General features: G+C 47.4%; 1 long non-coding RNA gene across 1 annotated transcript; it reads left to right on the top strand.

Moving 5' to 3' along the window:
- The first annotated feature begins 672 nt into the window (after positions 1-672).
- Positions 673-6,197, top strand: LOC137845793 (uncharacterized). Its single transcript, XR_011090276.1, has 3 exons — positions 673-1,436; positions 3,436-3,523; positions 4,168-6,197. It is a non-coding gene; the product is annotated as an uncharacterized lncRNA (long non-coding RNA).
- The last annotated feature ends 1,252 nt before the right edge of the window (positions 6,198-7,449 follow it).

The following is a 7,449-nucleotide window of genomic DNA, read 5'->3' as shown; positions in this document are numbered from 1 at the left end:
TATTTATCTAGCGCTGAGACACTTGAGGCTCGACGGAGAAATTTGTCTCTCGTTTAGTGAAAAGGCGAGGGAAGGCACAAGGGGGAGAATCTCCTGTATCTTGTTCTGGAGTGACCTCGTCTGGCAGCTGCCTGTAACAGTGGTGGTGATGCTGGTGATGCTGGTGATGCTGGTGATGCTGGTGATGCTGGTGGTGCTGGTGATGCTGGTGCTGGTGATGCCGGTGCTGAGGAGCCTCAGCTGGGCTGCACCCACTGATTGCAGCATGCACCAGGCAGGATTGGGGCTGCCGACTGCGACCCTCCCGTCTTTTTGTGCTTTTGCTGCTCTCAGGGGCATTTTCTTCTGTTGCTGTGTGCCTGCACACCTCCATCCAGGGCAGGGGAAAAGGAAACCACTCCTGGGGGCACCTGTGCAGGATTCTCCCCTCCTTTGCTGCTCAGGGAGGGCAATGGAGGGGAGAGGAAGGGAGCATCATTAAAACCAAAAGCAATCAATCAAACAAGCAAAAAAAAACAGTTCCATGTGTATTTCCCGATGGGGATGCGGATTTCTTTCAGCATTAATTTTCGTGATTCTGCTCGGCCACCTGGAGGTGCCCAGGTCCCGCGGTCAGGATCTGGCCCCCGGCTGTGCAGGGACGAGCACCAGAGGGCACCATGCGCACGGCGAGGAGCCCGGGTGGCTTTTGGAAATGCCACTTTTTGCAGGGCTCTGGGCTCTTCAGCTGCATTCATCTCATTAAACTTGATCTTCCAGGGATGAGCATGCAGCAGGAGGAACTGCGTGCACGTCTGTCTGGAAGGAAGAATTCGGGGGAGACTAAGAAACCATTCGGTTTAACGTGAAATATTCCTCCTTGCTCCAATTCTTCATCGCTAACCCTGCCTTTACAGCATCCAGGAGTGACTTGCAGCAGGAATTATTTTGCCCTTCGTTAAGGAGCTAGGACAGAAGGCTGCCTTCTGGAAATTGCTTATTGCTGCCCGATTCACTTTGGGAGCGTTCATTCAGGATGAGGAGAAGTTACAGACTGAGTTCCCGGCGTGTTGTGGGTTTAGGACACCCGAAGTGCGAGAGATTCCAGAAATTTGGGCTGCTGAGAGCTGACTTTTAGGGGATCCTGCCAGCTGAGCCCATCAACCTCCGAGGTTTTTAATTTTGCAGAATATCTTGCGGCTCCATCCCCAGTGTCAGACGCAGCCCAAATGCGTGGTAGGAGGTGCGGAAAGGAGCAGCTGGGAGGGCGCTTCCACTTTTTTTTAATTTTTTTTCAGCTCCCAGACAAATGGCACCGGGTCCAGCGTCCTCTGCCCGTGCCAGCTGAGAGGTCAGCGACCAGAAAGCGCTACTTCAGGGAACAAGCGCGGCAGTGTGCAGCGCATGAAAGACCTCATTCATGGAGCAGCCTGGAGGGGCTTGTACTGCATTGTCTGGTATGCATTAGCTTTGGGAAATTAGTCCTCCAAATTTTGTACAAAAGGAAAGAAAGAAAGTTTGCCTTCTCTTCTGCGTTCGCCCTTCCAAACGAGCCGTCCAAAAGATTTATTTGTCGGTCTCCTGCTTAGGAGGCCACTGGCAAAATATTTGGGGGGGAGTGCGCTGTGGATAGCCCTGTAAAAATGCAGCAGTCCATCAAAATTTACCTCTGAGGCAAGGCAAATTCAGCCTACACAAAAGGGAGAGGGAAGAATCTTGGGTCAAAACCATCATTTTTCTGTTCTCCCATGTGTGCCGAACATTTTGAAGATGACCACATTAGATATCATTGAATGTTGCCTGAGCAGAAAAAAAAAAAAAGACCACAGGATCCCCTAATCGTCGCACTGCTGTTTAATTTAACTTGCCCTTGAAAGGACAGCAGCTCTTTTTTGGCATCCTGCATGTCATTACTCACGTGCTAATGGTTTGGGGATGCTTTATGTGTAGCACAGCCCTGTTCGGAGTTAAAGGGGACCCCTTCAGATTCCCAGGTGTGCTTCGTGATAAAAATCCCCTCTTGGGTTAGAACCAGGCCGACCCTGTGGGGTCGTCCTTCCATAAATGCTTCCGTACCCTGCCTGCAAAGCACACGCTGCCCACTGAAATGACCATAAAAGCAGCAAAATCCGATACCCTTTTCACCATTTTCACAGGTATCGTTTGAGTTCCTTGTAAACCTTCTATAGGTAGAATTTCCTTTTCCCAGTCCAAAAGCTCCCCAGCAGGAGGTTTTTCTGGTAGAAAAATAGGTCTGGTCCTGTGGGAATTGGTCTCATACCTAGGATTCTTGGGTTTTGGGGTTCGTTGCATTCTTTTCTAAGGCCAAAGCTGGCCTTTTAGCTGTTTATGGGTTGTTTACAGTGAGGTTCTGTCGTCCACACAGGACAACGGTCCTTACCATGTTTTCTGGCCAACACACTTCGTATCCTATTACGTTTACTAAATTTAGAGGCTGATTTCCTAAATACACAAGTAATGATAATAATTAATTGCATCCTTTGGGCCAGAATAACCTCAGTAAGTTGCAGTGGACGATCTGGTCCTATAGCCGACTGCTTTATGCCTCTCTAATTACATGAAGCAGCTGTAGTCTCAACAGATTCGGTCAGCGGGGGATTTCTACCTGCCGTGGAGTCTCCCCAAGCCACGTAGAGCCCCTTCCTTATCATCTTGTCTCTGAGCTTTCTGGTGCAGAGGCTAATTGGGAAATGGAGCTGTGGCTGGAGCAGCATTGTGGCACGGTAATTGTACCAATTCCTGCTCTGCCGTTGCTCCAAATTAGACCGGAGCCAGTCCCCGCGGCACAACACAGCTGCAGCTCCAAATCTGGGCCATAATGCGCATGCTAAAATAAGATAATCAAATCTTGTGCTTAGGAACTGCTGGTTTCTAGGAGGTATTTCTGCTCTCCAGTGTCTGTGGACAGCATTACAAAAAAAAAATAAAATAACGCATCCAGTGAGCCGCGTGTTAATTTGGAGCAGTGAGCAACAGCGGTTGCGGCAAGAAGGATGCTGGACTAGATGCCGAACGATAACCAAATGCCACAATGAGAATTTTTCTTTTTATTAAGCAGGACAGCATGTACTGACCTCTAATACAACTAAAGCGATCGGGTTAATTATTGGCCTCTGCTGAGCAGTGCCACACGCTGAGCTATCAATCTGTCTTTCTAGGTAGCTGGGGATTCGAGCGTCAGTGCCATTTCCTCTCATACCTGGGAGATCCTTGGCAGCTCCTTGTTCCCCTTCCAGTTAGGACCAGTGAAGCTGATTTCATAAACCGCAACGAGATCCCAGTTTAGGGTTGTGTGGCTGCAGGCCGTCGCTAATTTTCTTCTCTTTTCTTCTTTTACTGAATTTCCTTACTCTCGCACAAAGTCCTGAGTCAAGGACAGTGGCATTTGTACAAGAAAAACAACTCTTATTTATTTATTTGTTTGTTTATTTTTAGTAATGGAGCATGCAAGCAGAATCCCAGCCACTGGGTGAAAAGGGGGTTGGATCAGTGGATGCGATGACCTTGGAATCCCAATGTTTCGGTACATTTGGGTTTCCTTTCCTTTCCAAAGACATAACTGAGGGCTGCCATTCCAGCAACAGCATCTCCTCTTTCCACTCTCCCCCCAGCTCTTTTATTGCATTAGGTGCATGGCTTCGCAGTGTCTGGGGGTGTTCCTTCTGGGTGCAGTTTGGCACTTTTTAACATCCATCACTCAATCAAACGGGTTCTGGATTTCGAGGCACTGCCTTCACTCCGTTATTTAAGAACGTGAAATCTGCTGAATGCTTTCCAGCCAGCTCGGAAAGCTTGCTCCTGTCAGCAGGAGCTCCCGATATTAAGAATATAATCTCTTTTGCAAACGCACTTTCCTGCTCTTCCTGCTTCTGGCTGTCAGGAAATGCAGCTGGAGGCAGCTCCTGTGCATGGGGGTCACATCGAGGAGTGCTTGGGCCCCAGAGTGTGCTCACACCGGTGGATGGGTAACACACATCATGGGCAAACATATAAAAAAAAATGAGAAATAGAAAGGAGGGTGGGAAATGGGAACAGGTGAAGAAAGCTTTTGGCTCTCTAAGCACGGCACGATGTTTTTGGTGGTGGTGCGGGGATTATTTCCTTTTGGGAACATTGGGTAAAGGCTGAGTGCAGATATGTTTAACTGATATGTTGCATGCATTTCAGATGGACACGAGCACCCCAGCATCCCCGGAGTATTTCCACGCATCTGATGAGAGAGCCCTGGAAAACACCTGGAAGTGCTGGAGCGTGGTTCAAAACTTGAGATACTGACTGCTGAGTTAATCAGGGAAATGACAGGTTAAAAGCAGTGAGGGGGAACCACAATTGCAACACAAGTGTTGCCACACGCATCCTTGTCCACTCCTTTGTGTCTCCCGTGAATAGGCTCGCCATTTCGCTTAATGCACTTGGGCATTTTCATAATAAGATTCCAGGGCTGAAGTCATGCTGCAACCATTTCCTTTGGCCCCCGGTGTCTTTGCACAATGGGCTTGTATTCCTGGGCTTGTGTGGAAGGACAATGAAAAATGGACCACCTTGGGCTGCGAGCTCAGTGCTGCAACCTCGTCAGCATCTTCTGCAAGCTCTCTGGTGAGCACACGAACGCCAGCGAGCAGCACGGACCACCCTTTTTATTCAGTTTGAAGCAGAGGAGTGCAAGTGCTGGCCACGAGTTCTGCACATGCTGCTTAATGCAATGCAATGTAAATGATGAATAGGGGCCGTGCCAGGAGTTTCAGAGTTTCTCTTCATTATTTCATCATTTGCGAAGATTTTTAGCCTCCTTTTGTTCTCCAGAGGCCGATGCTGGAGCGTTTTGTTTGCAAGAACAACACGTATGATTTAATTCATCTCATCCCGGCTTGTCTGCAACTCTTTGCAATCAAATTTTGTGCGTGCCCTGCAGGGAGAGGGGGCTAACACCAGGACGGGGTGGAAAACCCGGGGGGATTCGGCTCCAGGCTTGAGCTAACGCAGCCTCTGCTCTGCTGGGTGGGCTCCCCTGGCTCAGCCTCACTTGGAACATGAATTTTTTTTTTTTGGTGCAGAAATGCACCGAAACCATTCAAATAATTGTAATTATTTGAATAAACCATGCAAATAATTTGTTAAGACGAGGATTCAAGAAGGAGAAGAAACAAGTGGGCAGTGCGTGTGTACATCAATTCCTGAAGTCAATCCTGTTAAACACAGTCCCTTAGACCTTAGCATCCACGCACATATCTTAGGTTTTAACGTGACAGCCTCTTAGCTGCAGCCAGGACATGCCTCATAAAAAACAGCTGGAGATGCGATGCCATCATAAGAGGGCAGAGCAAGACAACTTTTCGTTCCCCTTCTGATAAGCTTCGCGCAGGAAGGGCAGTGTGAAGCCAAAATAGCGCCTGCATGTTCCTCACATGAAAATCTCACTCGCTGGGACCTTCGAAGCTCTGAAAACATGCAAAGCACAAGGAGGCGTGCTACGAAGTGAGATGTCCCCATGAAAATCTCTCCCCCTTTAGCCTCGGCTGCCTCCTGTGCAGACCAGCCCATGGTCAGTGGCTGCAGCAAGCTCAGGTTTTTTGGGAACTGCGACCAAACCAGAGCGGGCAGAGGCAGGTCCAAACATCTTCTGGTGCTAGAGGAGGTGATGCCCAGAGGCAGACGTGTCATCAGCAGCAGGAAATTGTAAAGAAATACCAAAATTGGCTCGCTAACCAGGACTGTCAGTACCTCATGGGCAACGTCCTTGGAGGCATCGTAGCACAAGAGGCTGATTTTACTGTGATATCACCTAATTCCACCTGGTATTTCTCGTGTGAGAGATGGTACCAAAAGCCGTCAACTGGACTCAAAGATTGGGCGAAGAAGGAACGAATCAAATGAAATGTAGAAAGAAAAAGATTTTGGCAAACAAAGAATGAATCAGATGAAAAGTTGAAAGAAAAGGATTTTTTTTAAAATTTATTTATTATTTTTTTTTGTAAATGAGTCAAAAAGATCAGGTCAAAATTGAGGAAATGAAACAGCTTTGGCTCAGCATATCTGGCAACATCCCATAAAAGACCAAAAAAAAAAGAGAGAAGTCAAATTTGCCAGAAGACAAGAAAGGAACTGTAATGGAAGGGGGTGGGGGGACGACACAAAAAAAATACATCCATGCTGCAACACCCAAGACCTTCTGCAAACTATCCAAAAAATAAAAGAAATGTATCAAAAGGAAAGAAATGCATTTTGAAAAATGTATTTAAAGAAGAAATCTGGCATAAATGGCTATAATGACAAGGATATAATGACTGGGAGGCAGAAAATGCTGTAGAGAAGTTACGGCTCACTAGGAACATGAAGAGCACGTGGGCAGGAAAGTGAAAAGCAATTTTATTAAGTGTAGTGAGAAATCAAAGACGGAAAACGCAAGAAATCCGTGGTCGGAAGCTGACAGAACACGGCGTTCGTTATGTCTGCTCTCACACGAGGTACCACAGAAAGTCTTCCCCATGACAAGCACGCCGAAGCCTTGGTTTGACATCTCACTCCAAACATTTGAACGCTTGAGCTCTGTTTAGCTAAGGCTCGTCTTTTCTTTCTGCGCTGGGTATTGGATCCTGGTTTAATTCTTATTTCTGCGGTGCTCGTTTACACACGGCTGCAGCCACCGTCCTGCTCAGCCCAGGGAGCTGCATTTCAGGGAGCAAAATCAGAAACCTTCTGGGGTGAGCTCCCGTGGCAGTACCCGTGCTGCTTTAATGCACACAGGGCTACAGGTGAGGTGTGCTCGAACCACTACGGAGAAAGAAAAATACAGATTTTACAGAGGATACTTTGGTATCTGCCGTGGTACGTGAGCAACCACAAATGTCAAATTTTAAGTCCAGAACCTTACTTCTTACCAGGCCAGAACAAAAAATTTGTCATTAGAGTCCAGTTCCCAGCTGAACGAGGCTGAGACCAGGCAGCCCATGCTGCTTAGCTCCTGGGAGAAGAATAAAATAAAGGGCTGATTTTTGGTACTTGCTGTGATGGGTTAATACCCTGAAGCATGAAATTTGATTACCCTTCTCTTAAAAAGGCGGAACTGCAGATGTTATTAGTGGTCATAAAATTATTCAGCCTTTAAAAATATCGCACCACGGTGTTTAACTTTATGGTATCTCCCAGATCGAAAAGAAGAGGAAAACATACTCAAGATTTCACATGAAATGACTGCTTTTTCCTACTCGCTCCCGTCAGGCGAGGGGACGTTCTGTAATTGCAACCCAAGAATTGCACTGCTGCCTGCATTTCTGCAGAGTGGCTTCAAACTAAAACTCTCCCGGGTGGGAGAGGCCAGTTTCATTCTAAGGAAGGAGCTGAGCTGCGAGCTCTTCCCCACGTCCTCCCAGCTGGACAGTGATAAAACCAACAAAAGAAGTCAAAACCGTCAATTCACAGAAAGAAAGCACAACAAAGCAAAGCAATTTG

Source organism: Anas acuta, chromosome 28 (genome assembly GCF_963932015.1).
Source record: "Anas acuta chromosome 28, bAnaAcu1.1, whole genome shotgun sequence".
Lineage (NCBI taxonomy): Eukaryota > Metazoa > Chordata > Aves > Anseriformes > Anatidae > Anas > Anas acuta.
This window is presented reverse-complemented; position numbering and strand designations above follow the sequence as displayed.